Source organism: Macaca fascicularis, chromosome 5, assembly GCF_037993035.2.
Source record: "Macaca fascicularis isolate 582-1 chromosome 5, T2T-MFA8v1.1".
In the NCBI taxonomy this organism is placed as follows: Eukaryota; Metazoa; Chordata; class Mammalia; order Primates; family Cercopithecidae; genus Macaca; species Macaca fascicularis.
In genome coordinates, this window is record NC_088379.1 from 17,812,354 (window position 1) to 17,836,471 (window position 24,118).

A 24,118-nucleotide genomic window follows, 5' to 3' on the forward strand; every position below is an offset into this window, starting at 1 on the left:
AATGTCTCACTCAAAAAACTCACTGAAGACAAGAAGATAGTGATGGAGGAAATTAGTATTAAAAAGCTATAAAGCATGTAGAAAATAATAGCAAAATATCAAAAGTCCTTCCTGATTAGTAATTACTTCACATGCAAACGAATTAAGTTCTCTAATCAAAAGTCAGAGATTGGCAGAATAGGTTAAAAATAAGCAAAGAAGCAATGCCCTCCTTCATCCTGGAAACCATTATCCAACTATGTGTTGTCTATAAGTAACTCATTTTAGATCTAACGACACAAACAGGTTGAAAGTGAAAGGATGGAAAAGAATATTTGACGTAGTAAGTAGTAATTAAAAGAGAGCAGGAGTATCTATACTAATATCAGACAAAATGAACTTTAAATCAATGCCTGTCAGAGGTGAAATGACATAGTGGAAATTGCTCTAGGACCAGATCTCAGCTGTATAACCTACAAAGCTAAATTTAATACAATGCATAATCCTAGATTGAATCTTTGGCCAAAAAAAGGTGTTATTGTAAAGGACATGAATGGGAAGGTTGGCACAACCTAAATATGTGTTGTATGTTAGAGTGTTTTTAATATTAGATTTTTAAAATTTGGTAATAGTACTATAGTTAGGTCAAGAGAATATCCTTGTTCTTAGAAGATACATACAGAGTATTTACAGGACTAAGAGCCATTATACCTGTAACATACTCTCAACGGTTCAGAAGAAGAGGAATTAAAATAATGATAATATATGTGTGTGGAGAGAGAGAAACCAAATGCATAAAAATACTAAAAAGTGGTGAATCCACATGAAGTATATAGATTGTGTTTATCCTACTATTTTTCCAGTTTTCTCTTGGTGTGAAATTCTTCAAAATAAAAAAGTTGAAAAAATAAAAATGGAAAAGAATTGAAGCAAAACAATGTGATTTATTACAATGTGGAATATACATATACAATGTCTGTCATGGATACATATTATTGAGTGAATACTTACAACTTCTGAGAAATATATATTTTACATTATCTACCAGAACATCTAGACATATTTATGCAAATGTACATATGAAATGGAAACGAGTTGCACAAAACAATACTTATTCTCATTTGTTCTACTTGTGGTATTGTATTGTATTGTGTTGTATTGTATTGTATTGTATTGTATTGTATTGTATTGTATTGTATTGTATTGTATTGTACTGTACTACATTGCATTCTATTAGGTTTCCTTTTTCAAAATCTTTTCTATGCCATCCACTGAATTGGTTCTATAATCCACTCATAGATCACAAACCACGGTTTGAAAATAATGGCTCCATGTGACACATTGTGAATATCTGGCAAGACATTAAGTATGAGAAGAATTTAGAGGCAGATGGAATTACACGGACTGTGGTAATCTGATATATATTCACCAATGGGAGGGAATTAAAGTTGTTTCATCAAGGAAGATACAGTTTGTAACAGGCATACTCATATACAAGCTGAATAGTATATTGGTCCTCTTGAATTTGATGCTTTTTTTTTTTTTTTTTAGAAATCAGTATAGTTACACTATAGTGAATGGGAAGTAATAGTTTGGTAGAAAGTTGCATAAAAGTTTCGTATATTGATTCCTAAATAATAGATATGATTTAATTATAATTACATGGATTTCAGTTAATGTAAGTTTTGCTGCATTAAGCATTTGTTTGTGTATCATGGCATACTAATAGAGATCAAATTACAGACACAGTTCCCAAGAACTCACCATTCTTCTTTATATGAGATAATTCTAAAAACTATATCCCTAATAATAAATATTGTGAATATATTCTAAACTTACCATGGGCTAGCCTCTGTTTCAAGTGACATATAAGCATCACCTCACTTAAATCCACTAATGACTCTATGAGGTGATTTCTGTTATTAAACTTGATGTACAGTCAAGAAACTGAAGTTCTCAGAGGTGCAGCTCCTGCCTAACTCTATGCAGCTAGTACATGATGAAGTCAGGATTGGAACCCAAGTCTTTTTCAATCCAATGTCTAACTGCAAAAACCTTAAACAATATACAATAAGATGGAAGATGCATGAATGGATTCCCCCAAGCTTCTGTAGGAAGTGTGATCCTGTCAATACCTTGATTTCAGACTTCTAGCACCAGATCTCTAAAAACATAAATTACCGGCCGGTCGCGGTGGCTCACGCCTGTAATCCCAGCACTTTGGGAGGCCAATGGGGGCGGATTGCGAGGTCAGGAGATCGAGACCATCCTATTTAACACAGTGAAACCCTGTCTCTACTAAAAATACAAAAAATTAGCCAAACGTGGTGGCGGGTGCCTGTAGTCCCAGCTACTGGGGAGGCTGAGGCAGGAGAATGGCGTGAACCCAGGAGGTGGAGTTTGCAGTGAGCCAAGATCGCACCACTGCACTCCAGCCTGGGTGATAGAGCGAGACTCTGTCTCAAAAAAAAAAAAGGAAGGAAGGAAGGAAGGAAGGAAGGAAGGAAGGAAGGAAGGAAGGAAGGAAGGAAGGAAGGAAGGAAGGAAGGAAGAAAGAAAGAAGGAAAGAAAGAAAACATAAATTACCATTGTTTCAAGCCACCCAGTGTGCGATCATTTGTTATGGTAGTCCTAGGAAACCAATACAAGCAGTGTGACAAAAATAGGGGCATTAATTCAATAATCAAGATTTTCTTACAAACTGAATGAGGGGAAGTTTGAGGATTTAGGGAGAAAATGTGAGTTTAGGAAGCACAACTTTGAAAAAAATTACTCATACCTATATTATTGAATTGCTAGGTGCAAACTGAATATTCACTGTCCAATCCAATAGAATTTTGTACATAATACTGATAAACATATATGTCTCTTTGTTGGGTTAGTGCTTCGCTTCATATATAATTCAATAGCAGCGTGGCTACTGATTCTTGAATAAGTTCTATAGCAGAGATTAATCGTGGCTTTGTTTCATGTGCACTTGGTGACCAAGGAAAAATAATTACAGCAAGCCAAGTCATCAGTGTCTTTACTGTCAGGGTGCCAGCCCAGAGGCAGGGGGGAAGCTGACATTGAGCCATGAGCAGCGTAAGTAAGATGGAAAGCCTTGACTCTCTCCCTGGCTGCACTCAGCGGTCCAAATCCAATAACACAAGCACACCCAGCAAGGGGCATCACAATTCCAAAGAATGAGTTGGGATAGATCCTTATGATTCTGCGATCCCACGCAAGAACTGAGCCTTGGAGTCAAGAGATCTAATTTTTTACACACACACAAAATTGATTGTTAAATATTCACCAATAATTCAATGAAATAACACCGTGCAGGTTGTACAGAGAACATCCGCAGGCTATATACAGCTCTGTGTAGCACAGAGAGTTCTCTTATTAAATATATTTCTCTTTCCTGTTGGGTCTGAGGGCAGCAGGACTCAGGGAATGAATGTAGAAGGCAGAGTTAGGTTAAGAATTTTAACCTTTGTCATCTGCAGGTGGCATTCTGTTCTACAGAGCTGAGCTCCGCTAGGATACATTGGCATAGTTAGCAGGTTAAAGAAACAAACCAAACCAAAAACCAAATACTCTTGGTATCAAAGAGAAGATAGGCAGGGAGGGACTAGCCTAACTGATTAGCCATCTGCAATCCATAAGATCAAGGGAGACTGAGAACATTTCTTGTTCTCTTTCCTTAAAGTATGAGAATTTGCATGGTTAAAGTCTAGACTACTTTTTAATTCATTTATTATTATGGCTGGAAATTTTAATATTCTGCCAGAATTGTTTCTCACTTTTCTAGGGTTGAATGAGGCTGAATCTTACTTAGGTGGCTACTTTTATTGCTTATAATAGGAAAAGGGCTGAAATAAGTAGGGACTGATAATTTATGATAAATTAAATGAAAATTTAGCCCTTAGAGTTGTGTTGTCTAGTACAGGAACCACTGGCTCTCTTTGTTAATGCTTGTGATGAAGCCAGGATTTAAAATACTCGTGAGTCACATGGGACTATGAAGCTCTTGGATGTGGCTGGTCCAAATTGAGATGTGCTGTTAATAAATACATGCTGGATTTCAAAGACTTATTACAGAAGAAAAAAAGAAAAGGAAAAAAGTCAAATATCTTATGTTGAGATAAAAGTATTTTTGCACACATTGGGTTAAACAGAATATGTTATTAAAATTACTTTCATCTGTTTCTTTTTACTGTTTGTAATGTCACTACAAAATTTACAATTACATGTGTGACCTGTATCTGGGGCTCACATTTATTTCTGTTGGACAAGACTACTTTAGAGGATCATGAGTTAGTTACCATTTGTTATGGAAACTTAATTTGCTTGTTAATGAGCAAATGTTTCTCTTGGTAGCTGGATAAAATAATGTGATGCAGAACAAAGTAGTTTAGTTTGCTGGAATTAGGCAAATAATATGACCTCATGAACATGCCTTTTACAGGGTAGGTATTTCTTATAAATATTTATTCCAAATACTGTGAGTCAAATGCCAGAACAGGAGGTAGCTGATGAATGCCTGTCAAAGCAATCTTCACTTAGATGAGAAAGTATAATTCTAAATCATAACACAAATTATAGCTGCATGCTGCATTAGCCATCCTAATCTGCATAGTATATTTTCTATAATGAATTTCCATGTGATAACACCAAGTCCAGATGTAGCATTAGGATGATCAGTAAGCTTTTTAGATCAATTTATTATGAATGAAAGAGGCATTTGTCTCTTCCTCACACAATTTAATTTGCATTGTCTTTCTAGAAATCTTAAAAACCCAAGAGAAGGAACTGCAATAGACATTAAACTGATTCAAAGATGTAAGCCCTTAGTTTCTTTATGTAACATGGCTGTTTTTTGAATAGAAATGGAGGTATTAATTTGGAAAGAAAGTATAAATTTTGCTTGATGATGAAGGAAATATTGGAGTTTATGCTCTTTGGGCAAATGGAGAATAGTTTGTCAGAAAATTATTGTTTCTAACCAGAAATCTGAATATTGTCAATTTGAATTCAAATTATAGAAAGGATTGCTATATCCTTGTAGGAAGACAGGAATTTAAATGAGCGCCATTACTAAGACATGCATAATGTTCTTAGCATTATCCTATAAATAGTGCTATTGGGGGTGTGTGTGTGTGTGTAATTTTGATGTTCAGATCAAATGATCCAATGGCACTTGTTAAATGTCTTTTATGTGCACACAATATTAGTTTCTGTTAAAATGACAGAATAACACACATTTTTTTTGAATTATAAACTTTTAAGATTGGAAAGAAAAGAGCCTATAGTCCAATCCTCTGCCCAGAAGTGACAGACATCATCCTCAGACTTTTATTATCAGGTGCCTCTGCCTCAAACCTCTAGCCTTAAGTAATTCACAATCTCATATAGAACATTCATGTTTTACAACCTCTTGAAATTTTCAGACATTTCCAGTTGTCAGCCAAGGACATCTTTATATAATTCCAAATTCTACTTCCTTAAAATATAGATGTGTAGGGAACTATCTCATGCTGTCAGACATACTTCATTCCTGGTAGTTCAGAGCAACACTCAGTACTTACTTTTGAATGAGTCGTATGAAAATTATACAAAGTCATCCTCTTACATATTATCTTACCTAATCAAGTGATGCAATACTCTATTCTGAAGTCTCAAGGCTAATGTCTTGAGAAGGTTTTATAATATGAGGTTATGTAGTAGGTAAGAATTTGGACTATGGTGTAGAGGGTCTTAGATTAACATTTCTTAGGATTTTTACTTGTTCTTTGACCTGAGACAATTTATTTGACTTCCATTAGAGAAGCTCTGCTTTTATATATTCCATGCATTGGCATATGGAATCAGATTTCCTTTGCTAAGTGAATGAGCTAAGTGAATAAGCTATTCTTTTTAAAAAAATTCAGAGGGTACTAAGCAAACTCCTTACTTCACCAAAATGACCAGCTCTGCAGAATCTGTAAAAGATAAGCAGAGGAAAAGGAAAACTTTGCTTATTCTCAGGGATGTTGTCATTCAGTTGAGAAAATAAGATATAGTCACACGGAAGGATAGCTGATTGATGTGTACCAGAGGAATGATATTAAAGAGCTGGGGAGTGTAGTGGTTAAGAGCATGGGCCCTGGAGCCAGGCTGACTGGTTCATGTACCCACTTTATAACTTATAGCTGTAGGTCTTGGGCAAGCTACTTAATCTTCCTGAGCCTCATCTATAAACCAGGGATAATAATAGTACTATACAGTATTATGACAATTAAATGACATAATACATGTGAAGTTTTTGAACAGTACTAGTAGTATAGTAGGCATTAATTGATTATACTTTCATACCTATATTAATGCAGAAAAGAAAGAATATTTTTATGCAGTGAAGAGCATAAAGGAGGTCCAAGTGTAGTTAGTAATTGTCCAGATCCACGTGGGTAGCCTGTGTGCTTATGCCAATCTTGAAGCACCACTCTAGTCTTTGACACAGCTCAGAGTCACTTGATTCCCCACAAGACATACACAAGAAATTGATATTTTCCTAAAACAATGTGAGGAGATTCAAAGGAAGGTTCAGGACACTTTACCTAACCCAACATCATGGATCGCTCTTTGATCCACTCTGTTTTCTTCAAATCTCTTTCTGATGTTAAACACCTTATCCATGACTTCTCTGGCAGCATTGCCTCTACCACTTTTCTCCTGGTAGACCCCAACATACTACCTCAACTCAGAGTCTCAAGATGTTTCTGGTTCACAGCCTCCCATTTGCAATTCTGCTCAGCAACCAAAGAATCTACTTCAGAAATTCTACTCATTAGATGAAGAAGAGGCTGCTAGAATGTATTTCCCCTCTGAAAAATCAAACAAAAAGAAACCAATGGAGGAAAATGTGATCTCACTACCAAGCAATGTCAGAGGACTAACGTTGGATAAGAATGCCTGATAAAAACTGTTGGACTTTTTTTCAGTAGGTGCAAGAAACCACCACAAGCTTTTGGGTAAGGGAAATAAAGAATAAACACAATCCTTCTGAAGAGAACCTACTTGTGTTGGTCAAAAAAAATCAGAACTGGAACCAGAACATCTAAGTTTCTGTGATTTGACCTTTAGAAAATCAGTTTGTCTTTGAGATTTATTTCTCCATCTTCACACAATGTGGAGAAAGGCTTGAGTTAAAGGACAATTTATTTTTCTTTTTGAATCAGAAATCTCAAATCCTAAAGTAGTTCACCAGATGTCACACCATCCATTAGAGTCAGAGCTGAGATTTTTAAAAGACCTGAGTTCTGAAGGCTGCAGACTCTATAGTGCTTAAGACTGAAAGTGTTTTATTTCTGAATTGACATTTTCATGACTAGCTAGAGTGATTAAATCCCCTTTATAGATTTTCTTTCATAGTATGCCAATCAAGGTTGAATTCCTTGCGTTACTCTTTTATGCAAACTTTCACGGGATCTTCCCCTTCCTTTGGGGTCCGACCTTTGTCCATGCTGTCTTCTCTGCAAAACATCTTGTCTTTCTAGATAGAGGTTGAAGAATAAAGAAACATATGGATGAGCACCTTGTCTGTGCCGAGCTAGGTCCACACACAGACAACCACATCTGAAAGTGAAAGGATGTGAGTTTTATGCATTTCTGAATTAGAATTTGGAGAATTGAAATGACTTATTGAATTACTGGAGAACAGGCTTAACCTAAGTCTAGGGATACTCATTTGGATGATTTGACTATTTTTTTAAACACAGAAAAGTGATCATTATAAAATTTTGGATAATGGTTACTTAGGGGAGGATGGGAGATGGAAAGGATATGATAGGAATGTAGCTCTTGAAAGTGGCTTTTCTAATAATGAGCAAAAGGCTATTTCTTGCCTTGGTTAGTTTCTATTAATAGTAATTAATTAAGCTATACATTTGCCTTTCATGGTTATCTGCATTTATGTTTTAGTTTACAGTAGAAAGAGTGTGACAATTATCCAAAACTCATCAGGACTTTTGGTGTTCGTGGTATAGGTAGAATTTGAAACCAATGATGAGTCTACAAAGACTCAGAAGCATTGTGCCACTCCAGGCAGTAAAAAGGTGCAGCTAAAAGTATTAAAAACCTTGGTTACCAAAACTTTAAAAAACCCACAGAGGTTCTCTCTCATCTTTCTTCAATTTCTAATTTGATTTCAGAGAGGCAATATAAAAAATAATCTTACTTTTAAAGATACAATTAAATAATGAGTAGTAATTCCACTAAATTAGTCATTGCTTACTATTAAAAAAAATAAAATGCTATTTGCCAGAAACTGCTTTTTGAGTAAAATAATTCAAATGATATTCATTCATGATGCCATTTCAGATACCCATTGGTCCAACATGTTAAACTTTTTATTTGTGTTCTCCTGGGTCTTCAGTAACTACGTGATATAGGGGTCTAAGTGGCTTAGGCAGCTTTGTTCTGAGCTGTCAGGTCTTTCACAGTAAACCTGTGCAAAGACCTTTATTTCATTTCTACGCCCCGTAGTGCTTGAGAGAGACCTAAAAGTGAAGAATAGATTTTACATTGTCTTGAAGTTCATGATTGCCCTGCTGTTTAAAAAACATTTTTAATATAGGAGACCATTAATTACTAGGATTCTGATTGTAATTGCCTGGTCTCAGAATTGATGAACAAAGCCATTTTAGAAAGCAATCAATTTGAAATCTAATTTGTTGGCGAAATGAACCATATAAACAAAATGCCACTCGCAGTTTGTCTAAAATGAGATGTGCTTAACGAGCCCATCATCTTCTGCGATCCTCATCACTACGGGTCGCAGCTACCTCAAATGTCATCAGTTGGATCCAGCCCACAGAAAGCTGAAACAGAACACTGCCCTGTGAGCAGACTGAAATGGGAAACAGATGGCTTTGCAATCCTGCAGGGTGACTTTTGGGGGCAGCTCTGGGGTGAAAGCAGAGTGGCTACTGAGATCGACAAAGTGCTATAACACACTCATCTGCTCTGTGTCATCCACCAGAAGTAGCTGTGATGGTTTAGGGTAACTCATTCCATTCACCTGTGTTCAGAATACAAAAGACAAAAATACAAATAATTATATTTAGGAAAGAGGATATCTGAATTCTTTCTTATGAAATACACACACAATCACACACATATACATGTAAAACATAATATATAAAATATATAATGTGTATGTGCGTGTAAATATGTATATTTATATGTATGTGGAGAGAGAAAGAGAGAAATACATCAAAAGGCAACTGACAGGCTCTATTGTAGAAACTGTGCTTTGCACAAAGTTTGGTATAGGACTCCCTTCTTTTTCATTATTTAAAGAAAAAAATGCATGTAAAAGTTTTACTGGGTCATCTTTGATAGAATTACTTCATGGTCTTAAGACACTGTAAATTCTTAAGTGGATCATAAGAGAGCTATTAGGGTGTATGAGTTAAAGTCTTAGAGTTAAACTTGTTTTCTAATATTTTAAATTTGATAGGCCATGTGTATCTTGAAGCTTATTTTAAAAATTTTACTCAGTTGGCATACAGAAACTAGCAATTACTTGAAAATAGAGTGATCTCAGAGCTTTGTAAGATTAAAATTATAAAAACTGAAATAAACACGAAAATGACTACTTTTATCATGAGATTGTGGGAAGTATTATACTTGAGAACTGGAGGGAGGTGAGCTACTTAATTCTACAGCAAAAATCCCTTCTGATTCAAACGCTCTATGTTTATCTAACATCAAGCAGGGGCTTTACAGAGACCTTTGGGCTGCTGGCAGATTTATTTTCCAATGGATCGCTATCGAGAATATTGTATCCTATAGAAATTACTATGAGTCGGCTGGGTGCAGTGGCTCACGCCTGTAATCCCAGCACTTTGGGAGGCCGAGGCAGGTGGATCACGAGGTCAGGAGATGGAGACCATCCTGGCTAACAGGGTGAAACCCCGTCTCTACTAAAAATGCAAAAAATTAGCCGGGCGTGGTGGCGGGCGCCTGTAGTCCCAGCTACTCGGGAGGCTGAGGGAGGAGAATGGCGTAAACCCGGGAGGCGGAGCTTGTGTGAGCCGAGATCCGGCCACTGCACTCCAGCCTGGGCGACAGAGCGAGACTCCATCTCAAAAAAAAAAAAAAAAGGAAATAAATTACTATGAGTCAATACAGCTTTGTTGCTCAAAGTCATGGACTGGTGGTATGTAAAGAGAGTTCATAGTAAATGCAACATCTCTGGAGAAATAAACAGCATTTTAGGAACACTGGAGAAGCCCTTATTTATGAAACTCTTTAAAATTATTCCTTCAGAGAACTGCCAATCCTCTTTGGTAACATGTAACTCTACATTAACCAGAACTCTTCATTATTCAAAGGATGAATTTCCCTTCACCTTTTAAGATAACACTGGAAATTTATTTTGTTTTTGTAAAATAGCATCTAATTTCTGAGAATTAATGCTAATTGGATGGCAAATGGATGCCAGAAAGAACAAATGTATATGTTCTTTGGTTAAATATAGATATGTACATTGTTACCTGAGAAAAATACTCTCTAGTGAAAAATTAAAAGTGAGTATGAAAAAAGTAATGACAATAATAATGTCAGTGTTGAATACTGACACACACAAGCCACATACATACCTACATGCACACACACAAACATATGTGCACACACACAAACATATGTGCATACACACACATCACATCCAGATCTAGATCCAGGAGTATATTTTATATGGGTAATATGAATTCTCTTTCTTGTTTTGTATAATGTTATGTGGGCTTTATTTTTTAACATTTTAAACATCAAAGAGTAAAGAGACAACCTCCAAAATGAGAAAAAAAATTTGCAAAATATTTGCAAATTATTCATCTGGCAAGGTAATAATATTGAGAATATACAAGGAACTCAAACAAAAGGACGAGAACAAATAATCTGATTTAAAATCGGCAAGTGATCTAAATGGACATTTTTCAAAAGAAGATATACAAATAACCAAGTATATGAACAAAATGCTCAACACATTAATCATAGGGAAATGAAAGTCAAAACCATAGTGAGATACCATCTCACCTCAGTTAGACTGGCTGTTGTAAGAAAAAGTAAAAGAGAATAACAGCAAACACTGGTGAGGGTGTAGAGAAAAGGGAACTTTTATACATTATTGATGGGAGCCAGGGGATGAATGGTTCAGGACATGCCATCTGAGGATCAGGACATGCAGACTCAGAAAAGCTGTCACTACTTCTCTCTTCCTTAGCAAAGTGGCACCTTCACCCATGGCATGCTGTTCCTTGCATGGCTGGTTCTTCCCTTCATTCTTTGCCTACTTAACGCCATCCTGTTCTCAGATCTAGGCTCATACATCACTTTCCAGGGAAGTTTCCCATGATACTCTGGGAAGATCAGAGTCCTTGTAATACTCTCCTAAGACTATGCACTCCTCATTCACAGAATCTAATAGAATAGCAATTTTAGGTATGTTTCTATCGCTAACCTTGTCTTCTGTTTTAGAGTGTGTAGTCTTAAGAGAGATAATGTCTGATTTTTGCTTACCATTGAATCTCTAGCACCTGTATTACACTTGGAAAATAATTGATTCTCAGTATGTATTTTTGAATGATTTAATGGGTCCTTCCAATTTTGTGTCATTTACTGATATATCGGCCTTTTCCATGTGGTTCTATCTAGTTAAATACTTAACATATTGACTAGCAAACAGATAGCCTATTGTTATGACAGAAGACAGCCTCACTGGCCCCATTTCTGGCAGCTGCAGCATCTGGCTAACCAAAATTCAGGCAACTTCGCTGGCTCCAGGATTTATGATGTTGGAATAGTGTAGAGCTTTGTGCCCTCCCTAGCCTGCATTAATCCATGGTTCTTACCTCTAGCTTCGTTAAACTCCAAGACTTAAAAAAGCCACAGGAGATAATAGAAGAAATTTTAGAAAAAAATAGTTGGAATAGAATAAAACAACAACAACAAGTCATTAACCTGTTTTGGACTATTTGAGAACTTCTTGAAAAACTCAGAAAATAGTTGCTGGATTCTACCACAAGGGCATTATATCAGGTTTTATCGTATTAACGCGTTCATCAGCTGCAGATACAGATAGAATACTTTTGTGACAAAATGGGAAGTCAAAATAAACTAAAATAGATCAAAATTTAGGCACGATAAATTTCATCATAAAACTACAGAAGTAGGTTGTGAGATGGAAGAGATTACAAGGAGTGAATTAATTTTTACAGTTTCTCAGTTGAGTTATATAGAAGGACAAAAATGGGCCAGGCATGATGGCTCATGCCCATAATCCCAGCACTTTGGGAGGCCAAGGTGGGTGGATCATGAGGTCAGGAGTTCGACACCAGCCTGACCAAAATGGTGAAACTCCGTCTCTACTAAAAATACAAAAATTAGCAAGGCATAATTGTGTGCACCTGTCATCCCAGCTACTCAGGAGGCTGAGGCAGGAGAATCGCTTGAACCTGGGAGGCGGAGGCTGCAGTGAGCCAAGATTATGCCACTGCACTCCAGCTTGGGTGACAGAACGAGATGCCGTCTCAAAAAAGAAAAAGAAAAAAAGAAAAAAAAAGGAGAAAAATGTAGTGGGGGAAAGAAGAAATAGATTTTCCTAAGCTTGTGAGGCACCTTGGTTAGGACATGAGAATCTTCGAGGCTTGCCAGGGCATGATCTGGCCATTAAGAGGATAGCATTAGAAGTCTTCAGTTCATGTAGGAAGAGACAGTGGAACCACTGGGGAGCTGTAGCTATTGAAGTGATATGTTAAAAATGGCAGCCAGGAGAGCAATTCTGCAAGTATTAGGCTGAGCTTTTGTCTCTAGAATAAGGGTCTTCCTGATTCTCCTGGATCATCCACAAAGCCATCTATTGACTTCCGACTGCAGCCGAGGCCATTGAAGACAGTGTCTGGGGAGGGAGTCTGAATACGAGGCAGTTATGACAAACACAGAGCTCTGCCTCCTGAGGGGGCTGACTGTGCCAGGCTCTCAGAGGACATAACGCGCTTGTTAACGTTTGGTTGAATAGCACCAGTCTCCACAGAGGACGATTTGGGTTCCCATGGAGAAGTCATCAACACAGGGGAAGAATTCAGCCAATTATGCCTCACCTCATCGATCCTATTTAGATGGTAACCCCATGGGGCATGGACCATGTCTTTCTCTGTGTATTATACAGTGTTGAGGAAACACTTGGCACTCAATAAATACTAATCAGGAGCTTGTTCCTTGTCCCTCTCAGCCTCCCACTGAGCTGATCTGAGGAAAGAATTCCCTTTGAAGTTCCTCGTCCCCATGCTTTTTGATAAACAATATGGAGGCTCGGAGAGAGATGAGAAATATATACAGTCCTGGAGCTGTTTCTGGTGTCTGTGGATGACAAATGCTATCTCTGTAGTGATATACTTGGGGGTTAAGGGGCATACTTAGTGGGAACATGCAGTGGGAAACACCCCTCTTTCCTCTTCCATAAACATCTTCCTTTTTGTTTCTCACAGATTCATGATTTGTGCTTTCAAACATTCATTAATGCTACTACCAAGCAGTCTGGCTGAGCTGAGAAGTACAGTCTTCATAAGTTTTAGTTCACTTTAGTTGTTCATGCACTTTACCTTGCACATAGAGAAAAGTAAAGTATAGCTGGGTAACAAATTAGAGGAGAGAATATAAAAAGAAACATTATGAAAATTAAAGTATATTTAAAAGATACCCTGTGATAACTTTAACAGGGCCTTGTCCAGAAGTTTCATATAGCTCTGAAGTGTCTCTATCCAAAAATGACTTTGTTTATTACACTGTAAAAATTATAATTTTTGCATCAAGAAAAAAATACAAATCTTTATAGGCATTAAGATTTAGGAAAAATGCAGAAAATACTATCAGTGAAATAAGGCATTTTGTGCATAAAATATGCATTATATATGCATATTACGCATGTATACTATCAAAGGAATATACAATTTGCTTTACCTACTAGGGAAAGTCTCAAAGTTTTGTCTCTGACTAATGAGACCAAGACATCTAACATCTTTAGACAGGTACTAAGAAGGTTAAATTATCTTTAGAAGATGTTACCATAAGTTGAAATGATGGCAGTTCTAACATTTTTATGTACTCAGTTCCACTTTTCTCTCTCTCGCTTTCCCTCCTTCTCCCTTTCTTTAATCTCCATTTCAATATTTTATTTATAAAAACTATTCCATCTGACAACTTACAGAGATGAAGGTTTACCTAAGACTGATTCCATATGCCACTGGCATCTCTTACTTTGCATAAGGTACAGAAAGAGAATGAGGCATGATGCAGCAGGACTTTAAAGAGAAGTGTAGGCTGGATGCGGTGGCTCACGCCTGTAATCCCAGCACTTTGGAAGGTTGAGGCAGGTAGATCCCCTGAGGTCGGGAGTTCGAGACCAGCCTGACCAACACAGTGAAACCCTGTCTCTACCAAAAATACAAAAATCAGCCAGGCGAGGTGGCACGTGCCAGCTACTAGGGAGTCTGAGGTAGGAGAATCATTTAAACCCAGGAGGTGGAGGTTGCAGTAAGCCAAGATCATGCCACTGCACTCCAGCCTGGTTGATAGAGTGAGACGCTGTCTCACAAAAAAAAAAAAAAAAAAAAAAAAAAAAAAAAAAAAAGAGAGAGAGAGAGAGAGAAGTGTAATGCCTACTCAGATTTCTTTTAAGTATAAAGTCAAATAGCTAAATTTTGCCCTGACAGGTGTTGCAGTTCTAAAAAGGAAAGTAGGAAGTAGAAATATCTTTGCCTAAAGGTAATATGGACAGGAAAATTTTGTTTCTGCAAATTTCCCATTTTGGTGTTGTTTTCTTAAACTTAATCAATCTGTCCATAAATTAAGGCCAAAGAATAAGATGTTAAAACTGTAATAACTAAAACACGTGGAAGTTTACTGGATGCACTATTTTTTCACCTTTGGTCATAATGAGTCCTCAGGTTGAATTCATAGAGTTACAGAATATCAAATGAGGGTGAAGTTAGCTCTGTTCTGTATAGGAGAATCACATCATGTTTAGTGTTATATTCGGTTTTGGAGACTAACATGTTGGAGAGAATTGAAACCCAATATATTAATGAAAGTTTTAGGAAGTGGAGAAGTATTTCGCTCAGAACAAAGAAGGATGAGAGGATAGGTGAGTTGGAAAAATTACATTGATACGAGTTATTTTTGGTTTTAAACCAAATTTTAAAAACAATGGTTTGGGCCTGGGAATAGTTAAATCAGCCATTTGAGTGATGATCTTTTCTGTCATAGTTGCTGAGACTGGGTAATTTTTAAAGAACATAAATTTATTTCTCACAATTCTAGTCACAGGAAGTCCAACATCAAGGTACCAGCAGTTTCGGTGTCTGTGGAAGTCCTGGCCTTTGCTTCCAGTATGGTGCCTTGTTGCCATGTCCTCTGGAGGGGATGAATGCTGTGTCCTCACATGGTGAAGGGGCAGAAGGAAAGAAGGTCCTAAGCCAGTTCCCTCTAGTCCTTTTATTAAGGTTGGTGCAAAAGTAAATGTGGCCTTTGGCATTAAAAGTACTGGCAAAAACCACAATTACTTTTGCACCAACCTAATATAATTCACTAAACATTAAGTCATGAAGGTGAAGCCCTCATGACTTAATCACTTCCCCAAAGGACCCCCTCTTAGTGCCACCACAATGGGGTTAAAGTTTCAACACACAAATTTTGGAGGACATTCAGGTCATAGCAGTACGGCCTAAGTGATGGTGATGACCAAAATGTTCAAATGTGAACAGTGATCTTTAGCTCAAGATTAAATAGCAGTTAATGCCCACAATCAGATCTGTTCATTCAGATAATCTTTCAATGAATAATGATTGAGCTCATACACTGTAAGAAATGGCTACTAGGCAATATGTGGTGGAATGAGAATGCTATACTATCTGAACCTATGGGTTTTAGTTTTTAGAAAGGCTTTAATGAAGGAACTACAAATTTGGTCTTTAAATATATTTGGTAAGTGCTAATCTATAAAGTGCTTAGAGGACATGCCAGAGGGAATATGATCTTTCCTGATGGTGGGCTGGGTTGGTCATGAATGACTTCACAGAAGAAGTGATATTATTCTGAGATGTAGATATCAAGAGAGCACCAAAGAGAACTGTTAAAAGAAAAGTTTTAGGTGAATTAAATTTAAAATAGTTTAAGCAAAGAACAACTTGTGAATCGGGCAGCCTCCTGAGCCACAGCAGGCTCAGACACTTCAGCTCGGCCACGTGGTGGAAGATTTATGGATGGAAAAAGGAAAGTGACATACAGACAATGAAAGTGAGGTACAGAAACAGCTGGGTTGGTTACAGCTTGGTGTTTGCCTTATTTGAATCAGTTTGAACAGTTGGCCACCTTTGACTGGCCAAAACTTAGTGATTGACACAAGAGTAGACTACAATCTGTATACAACTCCATTTAGGTTATAGTTCACAATGTACAGAGAAACCTTTTGGTCAGACTTAAAATACCTAAGGAGACAGCTTTAGGCTAAATTTGATTTAACAGATTGGACCAGGTACAGCGAAGAGCAAGTGTGAATAAAGACATGGGAATAATGTTCTAGGGAAGAAACAGCGTGGTGCATTTCAAGGAGTGATAAGACACCCTGTATGAAGAGGACATGGAAAATGAGAGGGAAAGGGCTGTGTGATGAGAAAGGGGAGGACTTGCAGGCTTTGATGCAGACTTTGGATTTTATTCTAAGAACAAGGAGAAGCTCTAAGTGGGGGATTGGTATCATGAGATTCACCTTTTGGCAAGATCACATTGACAGTAGTGTACAGAATGGTGTGGAAGCTGTCATGGTCACCGGTGGAGAGATGTTTTAAAAAGTCGTTGAGTAGTTTTCCACGCACAATAGCCAGAGTCACCTTTTCAAGGTCCCTAAGGAAGGTGTAAGTACAGAAGACAAAATCAGACAGGTAATTACTTACACTCCCTACAGAACTCCTTTTTCACACTCCCATCTATTCCGTGATCCTGAAATAGATGGACCCCATGGAAACCACAAGAATTCCCTCTTTTTCACCTCTCAGGGTAGAGCCAGGTTGAAGTGACTAGCTCCAAATTCTCAACATTAAACCCTGTCTCAAGTGTTAGGTAGTCCAAGAGTTTTTATTCCTTTCTTATCAGGGTGAAACCACCAGGTTCCTTCTGCATAACTCAGGGTCTCCAAATACAGCTTTGTCCCCTGTGGTGGAGCTCCTCTTCCCTAAGGTGGAGTGAAAGGACAACCCTGCCTGAATGAAACTTACAGATGGGCATATGAAACATTCTCATGAAACATTGCATATACTTAGTGAGACATGATTATCTTCCCAAATTCTATAGGGAAACATTCAACAATTGGCCCAGATTTTCAAAAAACGGAATTTTCAATTTTCCCCTTGGGAATACATTTACATCTTCTGATCTTAAGTAGAATGCTGTTTAGAATTCCTTGTTCTATTTATTCACTTGTTTTGCAACTATTAGCATTCTCTATATATCAGGTGTAGGAGCATGTGTGGCGGAGGCAGTGGTAAAGGAAGCCAACATCATGTCTGTCTGCATGGAGTGTACAGGCACTAAACAAGCACACTTAATATTGAAGATATTTGTTGACTGCACACTATGCAAACACTGCATTAAGGACATTGCATATAGAGGTAAACTGAGAAGATATTATTTCTGCACCTAATCGACCTTATATGGACCAGTGGTGGAGAGAGACAAATAGCAGAGCAAATAAAAATACAATTAAGTTCAGTTAATGCTTAAAGGGAATGTCAGGGGACCATGAGAGAGAATGATGGTGAATTGAAGAAGCCGGTCTGAGAAATCATGCTTAGTTGACAGTTGAATAATAATGATTAGCCAGGTTGAGATTAACTGGGAACATTTTTCTTGCAGAGGTAATAACATTCATGTAAAGGCTTACCTAGGGCCTTGTAGCATGTGGATATTTAAAGATGAGGAAGGTGACACATGTAAACAGATGTGTCCCTCAGTAGGGCTACTGAGGAAGAGCAGGGCCAGCCCAAGAAAAACCTGTAAGGCCAGACTCAATATTTTGTATTTTATGAAAAATGGAAAGCCACTGAAATGTTTTAAATAGGGGAGTGTATAAACTCTGTTACATGTTACATAATCACTCCGGATGTGGGTGGGGAGCAGACTGATGGGGAGTACTGAGAATAACATTGTATAAGGAGGAAATTCTAGAGAAATCAGGGCTACTTGAGTCACGTAGTGGCAGTGGAGATGAAGAGATGTGGAAGGTTTGCTATGGGTTTGGATACAGAATTGTGAGATGAAAAAAATAAAAATAAAAATAAATAAAAAAAAGAATTGTGAGATGAGTAACTATTTCTTAGCAGAACTGACACTGTATTCTTCTAAGACATTCCGTTAAATATCTAGTGTAAAGGGCTTCCTGCTGGAGAACACAGGATACTTGGAATTTCATGTACATAAAACATTCAAGAATTTTCTCAGACTATACTTACATCAATAATTTTAAAACTTTGGATTTATATAATTTGTATCATTTTATTTGACTGTGAAAACTGTAACCTGACAGTCACAAACATGTTTTTTCCATATTTTATCATTCATGGAATTTATACATATTGAGTACCTACTAAGTGTCCGGTGATTAACATACATTATTTTAGCACATATAGACTCTCCCCCATAGTATATAGAATAGATGACATCAAAAGATATCCATATCTTAATCCTGAAAACCTGTGAATAGTTACTTTACATGACGAAAGGTACTTTGCATGTGTGATTCAATTAAAGATCTTAAGGTGAGAGGATTATCCTGGATGAGCCAGTTGGGCTCAGTATATTCACAAGGGTCTTTATAAATGAGAGACCAGAGGGTCAGAGTCAGCAAAAGGAGTGTGATGGTGGAAGCGGAGTTTAGAGGGACATGCTGTAAGGATAGAGGAGGAGACCATGAGCCAAGGAATGCAGGTCCCCACTCCCAACTGGAGAAGACAAGAAAATGAGATCTCCCCTGGAGCCTCCAGAAGGAGCACAGCCCTGACCACACCTTGATATCTATCCTTGTAAGACTCACTTTGCACTTCCTAGCTACAGAAGTGTAAGATAATAAATTTGTGTTATTTTAAGACAGTAAGTTTGCAGTAATTTGTGTGTGTGTGTTTTAAATTTTTTTTGTTTTTTTTATTTTTATTTATTTGTTGTATTAGCTTTTATTAAAAAGTTCAGGAGTATATGTATAGCTTTGTTACATAGGTAAACTTGTCATGGGGGTTTGTTGTCCAGATTATTTTGTCACCTAAGTATTAAACCTAGTACCCACTAGTGATTTTTCCTGATCTTCTCCCTCGTCCCACTTTCCATCCTCTGATAAGCCCCAGTGTATGTTGTTCCCCTCTATGTGTCCACGTGTTCTCATCATTTAGCTCCCACTTATAAGTAAGAACATGTGATATTTGGTTTTTCTGTTTCTGTCTTAGTTTGCTAAGGATAATGGCCTCCAGCTCGATGCATGTCCCTGCAAAAGACACGATCTTATTCTTTCTATGGCTGCATAGTCATAGTATTCCATGGTGTATATGTACCACATTTTCTTTATCCAGTCTATCATTAATGTGCATTTAGGTTGATTCCATGTCTTTGCTATTGTAAATAACAACACAGGAAACATACACATGCATGTGTCTTTATGACAGAATGATTTTATATTCCTTTGTGTATATACACAGTAATGGCATTACTGTAGCAAATGGTGTTTCTGTCTTTAGGTCTTTGAGGTATCACTACACTATTTTCCACAATGGTTGAACTAATTTACACTCCAACCAACAGTGTATAAGCATTCCTTTCTTTCCACAATCTCATGATCATCTGTTATTTTTTGCCTTTTTAATAATAGACATTCTGACTGTTGTGAGATGGTATCTCATTTGCATTTCTCTAATGATCAGTGATGTTAAACTTTTTTCATATGATTATTGGCCATTTGTATGTCTTCCCTTGAAATGTGTCTGTTCATGTCCACTTTTTTATGGGGTTGGTTTTTTCTTGTGAATTTGTTTAAGTTCCTTACAGATGCTGGACATAAGACTTTTGTCAGATGCATAATTTGCAAAACTTTTCTCCCACTCTGTAGGCTGTCTATTTTGTTGATAGTTTCTTTTGCTGTGCAGAAATTCTTTAGTGTAATTAGATTTCATTTATCAATTTTTGTATTTGTTGCAATAGATTTTGGTGTCTTCATCATGAAATCTTTGCCCATGTCTGTGTCCTGAATGGTATGTCCTAGGTTTTCTTTCAGAGTTTTTATAGTTTTGGGTTTTACATTTAAGTCTTTAATCTATCTTGAGTTAATTTTTGTATATGGTGTAAGGAAGGGGTCCAGTGTGGTAATTTGTTATAACGGCAATAGGAAACAGATCCTTCAGTAGGTTTGGTGCTGAAAGATAGGAATGGGATGGTAAATTGAGGTAGCACGTTTAAAAGTAAGTGCTTTCTAGGATATTATGTGAAAAAAATCGCATAATATCTTGAAATTATGTGAAGAAATATGACATTTTATAGAATGAAGATAAGGATTCAGTGGACAGGAAGAGATAAATCATAAAAGGGAGAGAGGGGAAAACTGATGAAAATACAAAGAAGATGGGAATGGCAGTAGAAGAAGAGGAATAGGTGATCTAGAGGAAGAAATAGACTGTTTTTAGTTTCTGAGACCACATAAAAGATACGACAAAATCTTGAAAGGCATTTAATAGGGAAGTTGAAGAGATTTGTTATGGTGATGACATTGATGTTGGCAATGTAGAAAGTAATGTCATTTTCTTTTTTTTCTTTTCTTTCTTTCTTTCTTTCTTTCTTTCTTTCTTTCTTTCTTTCTTTCTTTCTTTCTCTCTCTCTCTTTCTCTCTCTCTCTCTCTCTTTCTTTCTTTCTTTCTTTCTTTCTTTCTTTCTTTCTTTCTTTCTTTCTTTCTTTCTTTCTTTCTTTCTTTCATGTCATCCAGGCTGGAGTACAGTGGTGCGATCTTGGCTCACTGCAACTTCTGCCTCCCGGGTTCAAGCGATTCTCCTGCCTCAGCCTCCCAAGTAGCTGGGATTACAGGCACCTGCCACCATACCCGGGCTAATTTTTGTGTTTTTAGTAGAAATGGGGTTTCACCATGTTGGCCAGAATGGTTTCAAACTCGTGTCCTTGTGATCCACTCCCCTCGGCCTCCCAAAGTGCTGGGATTACAGGCAGGAGTCACCGCACCCAGCCTGAAACATCATTTTCAATACTGTAGGGCTTAATGGTTAATGAAGTAAAAAAAGTTGTGATTTCAATTAATCAAATAGAATGGTTTTCTGATTTAACCAAACCAGGCCAGACTTGAGTCAAAGCAAGCAATAACAACAATCACAACAAAATAGCTTGTGTGAATTGTAACAAAGGCATTCAGAATAGACTTGCAAAATTATAATAGAGGGGCATTCAGAATAAACTTGCAAAAGTACTTTCTAGAGGAATTAGACACTTACTAATGTCATGGCCAAAATAAAAATACAAAAGAGGGCCTGTCCAGCCACACAAAGGAGTGAATCACCTAGAAAACACATCCAAAACTCTTTTTTTTTTTTTTTTTTTTTTTTTTTTTTTTTTTTTTTAATTTATTTATTATTATTATACTTTAAGTTATAGGGTACATGTGCATAACGTGCAGGTTTGTTACATATGTATACTTGTGCCTTGTTGCTGTGCTGCACCCATCAACTCGTCATTTACATCAGGTATAACTCCCAATGCAATCCCTCCCCCCTCCCCCCTCCCCCTTCCCCCCTCCCCCCTCCCCATGATAGGCCCCGGTGTGTGATGTTCCCCTTCCTGAGTCCGAGTGATCTCATTGTTCAGTTCCCAAAACACATCCAAAACTCTTGTTCCCAGTCTCAGTCCATATTGGTAACCTCAGGTGACTTGAGGCAGTCATTTGTCTCACTAGATTAGGAAGAAAACTTCCTAGGAATAAACACAAATCTGAGTTAAAATTGGAATACTAAAAAAAAAAGTAAAAAAAAAAAAAATTAAAACCCATTGCTATAGCATAAATATGTCGATTAGTTTTTATTCACTCTATATTTTTCTGTTTGCTTTTTAAGGTTTTAAAAGTATTTATGAGAATTTCAGTGTTGATTTGAGAAATGTATAATCAATTTGAAAATTTGGGGATATTTAATTTGTTAAATCCTCACATTTTTGGGTTATGAGTTAAGTGAGTAATGTGTGAATATTTAGAGAATATTGGCTATCTGATTTTCTAAATTGAACTTAGAAGAGAATAGGATCTAGGTAGTTCTCTTAACACTCCAAAGTCCCTGGTAAACTATAATGAGCCATCCCCAAAGAGTTAAGCCAGAGAGACACCTTCCTTCTGGGAGCTTGTATTCTCCTTTGCATGCCTGAATTTAATAATATATACTATACTGCTTTGCATAGCTGTTCCATTCAGTATATCTACCCATTAATTTATCAACTGCCTTTTATGCATTTGTCTATTCATACAACTCATTCATATGTTCATTAAACATTCATCAAGTGCATACTTTTGGTGAAGAACAATGGTGGCACTGGGTATAGAAAATCAAATAAGACAGAGGCCCAGCTGTCAAGGAGCATTCAGACCAAAGGAACCTGGAGATAATGTTATCACAGAAAATGAAGCAAGTTCTGTAACAGAGCTAACTAGAGAGTATGGGAGCAAAGGGAGAAGAATCTTAACCAGCCAAGAGGAACAGCAAAGGTCTTCAGGAGGAAAGTGTCCTTGGATTGAGTCTGTCCTTAAGAAAAACATTCCTGGGAGAGGCAAAAGAATAGCCAAAGACTTTGAGACAGCACCAGCATGGGTCATTCATGAAACAATAAATAGATTAGTTTTTTGGAGCTAGGGGTTTATTTATTCCAAGTCATCAGCATCAATTGTTGCAACATCCTCTGGTAGGCCTTGAAGGATACAGTGGTGCATAAGAAAGATGTTGACCTAGTCTTTTTGGAGTGCGTATATTATTATGGAATGACAAAATAACTAGAAAATTAGGCAGAAATAAAATTACAAAAGGCCTTATGTATGAAGCCAAATTATCTACATTTTATCCTGCACAAGTAAGGGAATTACAATGTCAATTAAGCTTCATTTAAGAAAGATCAACTTGGTTGCAGTGTAGAGAATGGATTGGAGAGGTGGAGGTATTTGAGAGTTGACATAAAAAGACTACTTAGGAGTCTATTCTGGGAATTAAGGCAAGAAGGAATTCTGAACTAAGGCAGGAGGATGTTGCAGATGAGATTTATTTAGAGCTATTAAGGAGGTAGAATCTATAGTACTCTGGGACTAACAGCTAGCCATGGGGGAATGAGAGACAAAGGAGTCAATGGTGACTCCTGGTATTCTGACTTGGGTTGCTGTGTGAATGTGTTGCAACTTATTAAGACTGGGAATGCCAGATGCACAGGTGTTTGAATAAATCCATAAGCTTATACATTTATGTATTCTGTTCTCACGAAGTTATGAGCTCCCTGCAGACAGGAAGCATTTCTTAAACCTTCCTTATAACTTTACACCTTCCCACTCTCTAAGCAGTCATCCCCATCTATATTAGAAACTCAATAAGTAACCATTGAATCATTTGAGGATTAGATTTGTCTTCTCCTATAGAGATTACTGAAGAGGAATTTCAGCATTTCCTCATACATTATGTGTGAAACGGGGTGACAATTTTTCCCAATTGGAAGCTTTCCCGTTATTACTGAGAAAAGACGATCTAGCCTATTAGCTGGAAGCAGATAAGGTTCTCTATCTCTGAATTAGATATCATAGAATGATGTCTCTAAAAAAATACTGATTTATTCTTTTCTGAAACACGTCTCAAATACAAAAGGTTCCTGATAACTTAAATAAAAATGTAACACTATTCTAAATCACAAAGCATAATCTATCCCTATATTTTGGAGATCTATGGACTAAAGAGAATTTCTCACAGCCTCACAGCCTTGCCTCTCAGAAAACTAAGTCTTCATGGAAGAAGCAAAGGTGTGCTAGTGTCAGGGCCATGCAATATCCACTTAATTCACAGGGGATGC